Genomic DNA, 11295 nt, shown 5'->3' with positions numbered 1-11295 from the left:
AATTTTAAAGGATTTGCAATTTTTTCATAAGCAAAAACAAAGCTTGTGAAATTTTACTGCCAATATGACTGTAAAACTAGATTGGCTATTTCTATATCAAAATGATAAATTACCAAGGGACATACAAATAGATCAATGGAATAGAATATAAAACCCAGAAATATTAGGTTGGTGAAAAAATAACCGTGGCTTTTGCCATTAAAAGTAGTAGCAAAAACCGCAATAACTTTTGCACCAATTTAATATAGCTCCACAAATATGTTCAATTGATTTCTGACAAAGAATCAAAAGCAATTCAATAAATAAATTTGCTGAACAAATTGGATACTCATTAGCAAAATAAAGTGAATCTTAACCTAATTCTTCATACTTTATATTAAAATTAATTCAAAATTAATTCATAAATGTAAAATGTAAAACTACAAAACTCCAAAAAAAAATAGGAAAAAATATTTGAGACCTAGGTAAGACTAAGCAAATTTCTTAGAATTGAGACAAAATAACATGATTGATAGAATAAAAAATTGATAAATGGGACCTCAACAAAATTAAAAATTTTTTCCTACAAAAGATTCTGTTAGAAGAATGAAAAGACAAACTTCATATCCAATAAAGTCTTTGTATATATAAAGAACTCTCAAAATTCGACATAAAACAAACAATTCAATTAAGAAGTTGGCAAACAATATGCACAGATATTTAATCAGTGATGATATACAGATGGCAAGTAGGCATATGAAAAGATGTTTAATATCATTAGCCATTAAATAAATGGAATTTAAAACTACAATGTGATATCACTACTTACCTGTCAGAATGGCCAATGAACAGAATGAAAGATAGCAATAACACCAAATGCTGGTGAGAATGTGGAGAAGCTGAATTATTGATACATCGCTAGTGGTAATGTAAAACAGTATAGCCACTCTGAAAAATTGGCAAGTTCTTTCAAATCTAAAAATGGACATACCATATGATCCAACAATTGAACTCTTGGCATTTATCCCAGAGAATTGAAGAGTTATTTTCATGCAGAAATTTGTACATGAATGTTCCTGGCAGCTTTATTCATAATAGTCAAAAACAGGAAACCATTCAAATGCTCTTCAGTAGGTGGATGGTTAAAAAATACTCGACAATTAAAAAAGAATGAATTATTGATATATGTAACAACTTGGATGGATCTCAAGGGCATTATGCTGAATGAAAAGAAAGCCAGTCTTAAAAGCTCACATACCACATCATTTTATTTGTGTAATACTCATTAAATAGCATAATTGTAGACATGGAAAAGAGATTTGTAGTTGCCAGGAAATAGGGGTGGAAAGGAGAAAAAGTAAGCTGAAGGTGTATTGTGGTAATGGTATAGTTGAATATGCTGATTGCAATGGGGGTTACACAAGGCTACACATGTGATAAAATTGCATAAAGCTACACACACACACACACACACACACACACATACACACACACACACACACAAATGCCTGTATAACAGTTGAAATGTGAATAATTTCTATAAATTGTACCGATATCAATTTCTTGGTTTTGATATTGTTCTATTGTTGAATAAGTTGTTAACACTGGGGGATGCTGGGGGAAGAGTGCATAGAATTTTTCTTTACACTTCTTTGCAACCTCCTGTGAATCTACAATTATTTCAAAACCAAAAAAACAGTTTTTAAATGAGAAACTGATATTCAAGCTCTCCTCAAAGGGTAATAAGAGGATATATTTATGTTCTGTATAATATGCGTAATAGCAGAGATTTCATATATCAAAAGAATAATTTAACCTGCATTGCGTTGCCTCTATCATGTCCTTGATCTAAATATATATATATATATATATATGCGCATCCAAAGATGAAACAAAGAACATAAATGAAAGAACTAAATTTTCTTATAACCATGTGACCTTCCTCTACAATTATTTTAAAATATTTTATTGTCATTTTGATTAAATAGATAACCAAGTACTGTTTTTAAGATCCTCATGATTCTATTTTAATCTCCTTTGGCTAGTTGTTTTGATTTTGTCTTTCCATGAAAGGATTCCAATTTTTAAAACTAAAATACAATTTTGAGGATACCATCTTCATATTGCATAAACTCAACACTATTGTAAGGCTGAATGGAACGAATTCTCAATTCTGAACCAATGGTTAGCCATACTAGGTTAAATCTGAATAGATAACATAGTATTAATGTAAATATTTCAGAAATTATGCACTTTATGAAAAAGCACTGGAGACTTGTCAGTGCCCTCACTGGTAAATATGTTTTTTAACCCAGGGGAAAACATTGATCAAATCCTTATGAAATAATTCTGTTCTGTGTGCCAATGGAGAATTTTACTGTCTTCCAATCTAATATTTGTGACTATAATAAATTAACCATACAACAACCTCTGCGGAATCAGAACAGATTTCTGATTCCTGGTGCATTCTTAAAGTCTCTGCTATAAGGTATTGACTGGAATTTGTGTCTACAAAAAAGGTATAATCCAAGAGGCTTGTGGATAGGACTATATCAGGTACTCTGAACTATTAATACTTTAAGAATAGACATTTGCCCAAATCTCATGTTGGAGAGGGGTCTGGTAGGAGATGATTAGATCATGGGGGCGGATTCCCCTTTCTCGTCTCATGATAGTGAGTTCTCACAAGGTCCGGTTCTTTAAAAGCATGTAGCACCTCCCTCTTCACTCTCTTCCTCCTACTCCTTCTGTATAAAATGTGCCTGCTTCCTCTTCACCTTCTGCCATGATTGTAAGTTTCCTGAGGCCTGCCCAGATATGCTTCCTGTACAACCTGTGGAAGTATAAGTGAATTAAACCTCTTTTCTTGTAAATTACTCAATGTTCCATAGTTTTTTATAGAGATGTGAGAACAGACTAATACATTGCTTACACAGGTTTCAGACTAAATGGAGTGAGTGTTCCAGGAATCTTTATAGTCTAGAAATAGATGTATTTCATGAAGGAAGACTTTCATTCAAAATGCAATGGACACACATGAAACAAGAATTAATTGCACAGACATAAATGAACTTATGAGGGCTCAGGTACTAAGCCATGGGGGGAAGGGCCACTATAGAGAGTCCCCATTAGGGCAATGACCAGAAGAACTGTGGGTACAGAGCCACCCCTGAGACTCAAGACTGTTAGAGTCTCACAGCTCCATTAGGCATTGCTCTAGTGGAGGCTCTCTGTGGTGGCCTTACCCTAAGTGTGACACTCAGCCTAGGGCCTGTGCCTGAGGCTCCAGGGGGCTCCACGCTTTGAATTCTAGGTGGAGACACACATGCCCCCACAGCTCACATACTCTACCAGCCAGTGGAGATGGCACCACACAAACACTATCCTAACTTACTACATATGTCCTCCAGAGGGATGGCCATAGGGGCCCTAACCACACTTAGGATCTCTAGAATCACACCTGGGATGACTGAGTATTAGTGTGCCAGAATGTGGGGAGCAGGGACTTTAGGTGGTGAAAGGTAGTGAGTGTTGAGGTCCTTCCAGTACCTGAGGCCCCTCTTTTGACATACTTCTGATCCCAGACCTTGATGCTCATGGGTCTATGATGGGAGTAGTGGTCCTGACAATTTCCAATAAGCCTTCAGGGTTATTTTTCCTTTCTTGATGAAAAGCACCTGGCTTCCACTGATACATAATAATCTCATCAAAAGGTGGCTTGGCCACACCCTTGGTATTCTCTAACGAACATGCTTTTTTATTCTTTGAAATACGGCCATGCTGTGAATTTTCCAAATAATTGAGTTACGCATCCTTTTCAAATTATAAATTCCATCTTTAACTGGTTTTTCTTTTCTCATATTTTACTATAAGTCATCAAGAAAAGCCATACTTCTTCTTCAAAACTATGCTTGGACCAAGACCAAGGAACTAGAAAATTTGATGTCTGGTGAGGGTCCACTCCTCATAGATGGTACCTTATATACATCCTCACCTGGTGAAAGGGGCAAATCAGCTCCCCTGGGTCTATTTTGCAAGGATGCTAATCCTATTTATGAGGGTGGAGCCCTTATGACGTAATCACTTCTAAAAGTCCCCACCTCCTACTACCACCACTTTGAGGGTTAGGTTTCAGTGTATGAGTTTTAGCGGGAACACATACATTCAAACCATGAAAATGGGCATCCTTATTTTGTTCCTGATCTTAGAGAAAAAGATTTCAACTTTTCACTGCTGAGTATGATATATATGTGCTTACAATAAAAGGCCTTTATTGTGTTAAGCTACTTTTCTTCTGTACCTAATTTGTTGAGTTTTTATCATACAAGGATGTTGAATCTTGTCACATGCTTTTTCTGCCTCTATCGAGATGATCATATGGTTTTGTACTCCATTTTGTTAATGTGGTATATCACATATGTTGATTCACATATGTTAAAACATTCTTGAATTCCAGGAATAAATCCCATTTGATCATGGTGAATTACCCTTATGATGTGCTATTGATTCAGTTTGCTAAGATTTTGCTGAGGATTATTGCATTTATGTTCATCAGAGATATTGGCCTGTAATTTTCTTTTCCTGTAGTGTCCCTGTCTGGCTTTTGTATAAGGTAATGTTGTCTTTTTAAAATAAGTTTGGAAGTATTCCTTTCTCTTTAAAGTTTTTAGGGTTTCAGAAGTATTGGTATTGGTTCCTCTTTAAATGTTTGGTTGAATTCAGGAGTAAAGCCATTAGATTTGATGGGAGAGTTTTTATTATTGATTCAATCTTCTTCCTTATTGGTCTGTTTATATTTTCTATTTCTTTATTATTTTAGTCTTGGTATGTTGTATGTGTCTAGAAATTAATCCATTTTTTCTAGGTTATTTAATTTGTTGGTGTATAATTGTTCATTGTAGTTTCTTATGAGCCTTTGTATTTTCATATCAGGGTTTTAAAATTTTTAATTTTTTAATTTTTTAACCTTTCTTATGGTGGTGATCATTTGTAATGACTCCTCTTTCATTTATGATTTTATTTATTTGAGTTTTCTCTCTTTTTAGTCTAGCTAAAGGTTTGTTAATTTTGTTTATCTTATCAAAAAACCAAACAACTTTAGTTACATCTTTTCTATTGTTTTTATTTCTGCTTTGAACTTCATTTTCTTATGTCTACTAACTTTAGGCTCAGTTGACTTCTCTTTTTCTAATTCCTTGAGGTGTAACTTTGGGTTGTTTATTTGATGTCTTTCTTCACTTTTTGATGTAGGCATTTATTGCTATAAAACTCCCTCTTAGAACTAATTTCTGCATTGTAAGTTTTAGTATGTTGTCTTTACTTTTTCCTTTTTCTCAAGATATTTTAAACACCCTTTTCAATTTTTTTGTTTGACCCATTGGTTTTACAGGAGCATGTTGTTTAATTTGTATGTATTTGTAAAATTTCCCAAATCTTTTCTGTTATTGATTGCAAGTTTCATACCATTGTTCCCAGAACTGAGTCAGGTCTGGCTGCATTTTCTCATGGTCCAATGACAAGAAGCAGACAAACTAGGGAGTTCATTGCTATAACCGCATAGAGGGAGAAGGTTGGAGATAATTCCACCAGACCAACTCAAAGTGTTACACTTTCTTTGTGCTTATGTAGGTTGGGGTTATGTGCCTATGTGCGGTATCACATTCACCTCAGTCTATAAGTAACTCATTTTGTTTTAACTAGAAGATCAGAGGCCAGAAACGCTTTCCAAGTCTTATCAAGCTGTGGGGGCCCCGGTACCAACAAGGCCTATCTCTTAAATTGTAATTAGTCAGGACTGTAGTACCGAAGTGATTATTTCTAGCTTATCTCATTTACAGTTTGGTCTGGAGAGCTGCCTTGGGCTCTCCAATAAATCTGTTCAAACAGCTGCCTCTCTTACCTTGACTCATCTCAGATTTCATTGACCGTGGGTGGATCCCAGCAGGAGGAATATAAGATTGTTTCCATTATGTAGACTTGCTCCAGGTTAGGGTGAACTCTGTGCAAGGTTCCTACTGACCATATGTTTTATTTCTAGCTTTGATGTCTTGGGATTGATTTCCCTAGGTTTAATTATTTTCAAAATGTTAAGGCAGTGCTGTGGAAATTTGTTAGTGTAACCGGCATGCTATACAGGCCTGTCTGTGTGATTGTCATGCAGACCTGTCTGTGTGATTGTCAGAGAATTGGCCTGCCACAACATTGTGGTTGAAAATGATACTTAATATGATTTCAATCTTCTTAGATTTTTAAGATTTGTTTTGTGGCCTGAGATATGATATATCCTGGAGAATGTTCCCTGTGCAATTAAGATGAATGTGTATTCTGCTGCTGTTGGATGAAATGTTATGTATATGTCTGTTAGGTCCATTTGTTTATGACCAATGTTTCCTTATTGGTTTTCTGTCTGGATAATATGTCCTTTTTTGAAAGTGATGTGTTTATATCCACTGCCATTATTGTACTGCAGTCTTTCTCTTCTTTCAGACCTATTAATATTTGTTTTATATGTTTAGGTGTTCCCATGTTGGGTGCATACATATTTACAATCACTTTATTCTCTTGATGAATTGATCCCCTTATCATTATATAATGACCATCTTTGTCTTGCTTTACAGTTTTGACTTCAAGTCTACTTTATCTAAATATAGCTACCTATCTCCACTCTATTTTTATTTCCATTTGCATGTAATAGCTTTTTCCAACCCTTTGCTTTCAATCTACTTGTGTCCTTAAAGGGGGAGTGAGTCTTTATTTTTTTCATTCATTATTATTCATACTTCAGTAGGTGGATCAAAAGACTTTTTAAGACTTTTGATTGGAGGCTTTAATCCATTTATATTCAAGGTAATTATTGATAGGTAAGCACTTACTACTGCCATTTTATAAATTGTTGTCTGGTTGTCCTGCAGATCATTTGTTTCTTCCTCTCTTGCTATCTTCTTTAGTGAATTTGTCACTGCCCAAGGGATTCACCTTGCTCACTGCCTAGACAGAGATTATTAATCAAGACGGGAATTGCAATAGAGAAAGAGTAATTCACACAGAGCCAGCTGTGCGGGAGACTGGAGTTTTATTGTTACTCAAATAAGTCTCCTAGAGCATTCTCGGAGCAGAGTTTTTAAGGACAACTTGGTGGGTAGGGGAAACCAGTGAGCCGGGAGTGCTCATTGGTCAGGGGAAATCATAGGGAATTGAAGCTATCTTCTTGCACTGAGTCAGTTCCTGGGTGGAGGCCACAACATCAGATGAACCAATTTATCGATCTGGGTGCTACCAGCTGATCCATCAAGGGCAAGGTTTGCAAAATATCTCAAGCACTGATCTTGGGAGCAGTTTAGGGAGAATTAGAACCTTGTAGCCTCCAGCTGCATGACCCCTAAACATAATTTCTAATCTTGTGGCTAGTTTTAGTCCTACAAAGGCAATCTAGTCCCCAAGCAAGAAGCTGGTCTATTGTGGAAAAGGGCTATTATCATCTTTGTTTTAAACTATAAACTAAGTTTCTTCCAAATTTAGTTCAGCCTATGTCCAGGAATGAGCAAGGACAGCTTGAAGGTTAGAAGCAAGATGGAGTATATTAAGTTAGATCTCTTTCACTGTCAGAGTCATAATTTTGCAAAGGCGGTTTCAATTTGATGGTTTTCTGTTGTAGTAGGATTTGATTCTTTACGTTTTATCTTATGTGTATCTACTATAGGTTTTTGCTTTGCAGTTATCATGAGGCCTATATAAAACACATTATAGTTATAACAGGCTGTTTTAAGGTGGTAACAATTTCAGCCACATTAAAAAAACTATACTTTTACTTCCTCTCCTTGCTACACATTATGGGTTTTTTGTTTGTTTTTTTTTGTTTTGTTTTGAGACAGGGTCTCACTCTGTCACCCAGGCAGGAGTGCAATGGCACAATCTCAGCTCACTGCAACCTCTGCTTCCTAGGTTCAAGCAACTCTCCCATGTCAGCCTCCTGAGTAGCTAGGACAACAGGTGACCAGCTAGCTATTTTGTTTTGTATTTTTAGTAGAGACGGGATTTCGCCATGTTGGCCAGGCTGGTCTTGAACTCCTGACCTCAAGTGATCCACCCACCTCAGCCTCTTAACCTTAACACAGAAGACAAAGTGATTTACATATCGCCATTACAGTATTAGAGTAATCTGAATATGACTATGTACTTTCTTTTACTAGTGACTTTTATATTTTCATATGTTTTAATGTTACTAATTAGCATCCTTTTCTTTTAGCTTGAAGATTTCCTTTTAGCATATCTTATAAGTCAGGTCTAGTGGTGATGGACTCCCATAGCTTTTAATTGTCTGGGAAAGTCCTTATCTCTTCTTCATTTTTGAAGGACAGCCTTACCATGTATAGCCATGAAACATTTAATAACTGACACATGCTCTGAGAAATGTGTCATTAGGCAGTTTCATCATTGTGCACACATTATAAGGTGTACTTACGCATATCTAGATGGTATAGTCTACTACACACAAAGGTTATGTGGTATGGCCTATTGCCCCCAGGCTACAAACCTCTACAGGAAGTTACTGTACTGAATATTGCAGGCAACTGTAAAACAATGGTAAATATTTGTGTATCTAAACATAGAAAAGGCCAGTAAAAATACAGTATAAAAGACAGAAAATGGTACACCTGTATAGGGCACTTACCATAAATGGAGCTTGCAGGAAATGAATTTACTCTGGGTGAGTTAGTGAGTGGCGACTGCATGTGAAGGCTTAGGACATTAGTGCACACAACTATAGACTTTATAAACTCTGTATACTTAAGCTACACTTAATTTATTTTAAACATTTTCTTTTTTCAATAATAAATTAACCTTAGCTTACTGCTTACTGCAATGTTTTTAATTTATAAACTTCTAATTTTTTTAACTTTTTGTTTCTTGTGCAATAATACAGGTTAAAACACAAATGCACTGTATAGCTGTACAAATTTTGTCTTTATATTCTTATTCTATAAGCTTTTCTCTGTTTTTAAAAATTTATATTTATTTATTTATTACTTTTTAAACTTTGTGTTAAAAACTAAGACACAACCACACAGGTTAGCTAGGACAACATGGGGTCAGAATCATCAATATCACTGCCTTCCACCTCCACATCTTGTTTCACTGGAAGTTCTTCTGAGTTAGTAACATGCATGGAGCTCTAATCTCCTATGAAAATAATGCGTTCTTCTGGAATATCTCCTGATGCACCTGCCTGAGGCTGGTAAACTATTTTTTTTAATTAGCAGAAGGATTGCTCTCTAGAATAATTATAAAAGGTATAGCATAATAAGTACATAAACCAGTAATGTAGTTATTATAATTATCAAATATTATGCACTGTACACAATCATATGTGCTATGCTTTTAATATAACTGGTAGTTATATTAAATAATAGTAGGTTTGTTTACACCAGAATTACCACAAATGTCTGAGTAATGTGTTGCACTATGATGTTAGGACAGCCATGACATTACTAGATGGTAGAAATTTTTCAGTTCAGTTGTATTCTTATGGGACCAACATTATATATGCAGTCTGTCACTGACCAAAATATCATTACACTGCACATGACTGTGTAGTATTCTTGGTTGGCAGGTTTGTTTTTTTTTTTTTTCAGCGCTTTGAATACATCATCCCTCTCTCTCCTGGCCTGCAAGTTGTCTGCTGAGAATTTTGTTAATATCTTATTAAGGTTCTTGTGTACATGATGAGTTGATTTTCTCTTGCTGTTTTCAAAATTCTCTTTGTCTTTGACTTTTTTTTTTCAGACAGAGTCTCACTCTCACTCTGTTGCCCTGGCTGGAGTTCAGTGGTGAGATTTCAGCTCACTGCAACCTCCGCCTCCCAGGTTCAAGCGATTCTTGTGCCTCAGATTCCTGAGTAGCTGGGACTACAGACATGCACTACCCTGCCTAATTTTTTTATTTTTAGTAGAGATGGGGTTTCACCATGTTGCCCAGGCTGGTCTCCAAATCCTGAGCTCAGTCGATCTGCCCGCCTTGGCCTCTCAAAGTGCTGGGATTACAGGCTTGAGCCACCACACCAGGCCTGTCTTTGACTTTTGAGCAGTTGATTATAATGTGTGCTGGTGAAGATCTCTTTATGGTAAGTCCTCACTTAACATCATCAGTAAGTTCTTGGAAATTGCAGCTTTAAGCAAAATGATGTATAACAAAACCTTTTTTTTTCTCATCAGTATTGAAGGAAATGACATTATTTCAAGGACCTGCCATGTGTAGTTTCATTTAAAGTTTCAGTTTCCATTAACTTATCATCCAGGTTAAGTGAGAAATTACTGAATATTTAATATATTTGGGGTTCTTTGGGTTGCATGGATCTGAATGAATGTTCATTTTCCTTTACAGGTTTGGAATGTTTTTCAGTCATTATTTCTTTAAACAAGCTTTCTGTCCCCTTCTGTTTCTATATTCCTTCTGGAATACCCATAACGTGTAAATTGTTTGACTTGTTGGCATCCCATAATTCCTGTGGGCTTTCTTCACTCTTTGCCATTCTTTTTCCTTTTTGTACCTCTGATTAGGTAACTTCAGATGATTTGTCTCTGATTTCACTAATCTTGGGGCTGGCCTGCTGCTGGGGTAAGCCTGGAGCCTGTGACCAGGGTTGTCCTAGTACCCGGAGCCACAGGGGCTGGCCTGGAGGCTAGGGCCATGGGGACTGGTCTGGAGTTTGGTCATGTGGGTGCTTATCTGTAGGCTAGGTCCATGAGGGCTGACCTGGAGCATGGGACCGTGGAAGCTGGTTTGTTTCTCAGATGGGCTTTCAAGCTGGTGCTATGGAGACAGGCCTGGGTCCTGGGGTTAGGAGAACCAGCTTGGTGCTGAGATCTACTGAAATAGGCCTGAACCCTGGGGTAATAAGGGCCTGCCTGCCTGGAGCCTCAGGCCACAGGGAGGAGCCTAGCACTGGGTGGATCTGGAGCTTGTGTCCGCCAAGGACTGGGCTGAAGTTGGGGTCTAAAGGTTTTGATCTGGTACTGGGGTGGAGCTGGAAGCTGGGTCTGCAGGTAGTGGCCTGAAGCCTGGGGCCATGAGGTTTGTTGTGGTACTGAGGCAGGTCCGAAGCCTGGGGCCATGTGAACCTGCCTAGCACTGTGCCTGTCTGGAGCCTGGGGGTAGGCCTGGATCCTAAGTCTGTTGGGGAGTCAACTTATAGCCTGAGGCCACAGGGGCTGGCCCCTTACTAGGTATGTTTGGAGCCTCTACAAATGGGGGCCTCTCTGAAGGCTAGATTCACAGGTTCCAGCTTTATGCCTGAAACTACAGGAACCAGTCTTGAGC

General features: G+C 37.2%; 1 long non-coding RNA gene across 1 annotated transcript in view; it reads right to left on the bottom strand.

Moving 5' to 3' along the window:
• Positions 1 to 2775: 2775 nt before the first annotated feature.
• LOC116531855 overlaps positions 2776 to 11295 on the bottom strand; it is a 36485-nt gene continuing 27965 nt past the window's right edge. Inside the window, exon 6 of the long non-coding RNA XR_004260625.1 lies at positions 2776 to 2812. This is a non-coding gene — a long non-coding RNA (uncharacterized LOC116531855). The remainder of the gene's footprint in view (positions 2813 to 11295) is intronic.

This window comes from Sapajus apella, unplaced genomic scaffold (genome assembly GCF_009761245.1).
Source record: "Sapajus apella isolate SASKATOON/1434 unplaced genomic scaffold, GSC_monkey_1.0 scaffold73, whole genome shotgun sequence".
NCBI lineage: Eukaryota > Metazoa > Chordata > Mammalia > Primates > Cebidae > Sapajus > Sapajus apella.
The sequence above is the reverse complement of the archived record's forward strand: the minus strand, read 5'-3'. Positions and strand labels throughout refer to the sequence as shown.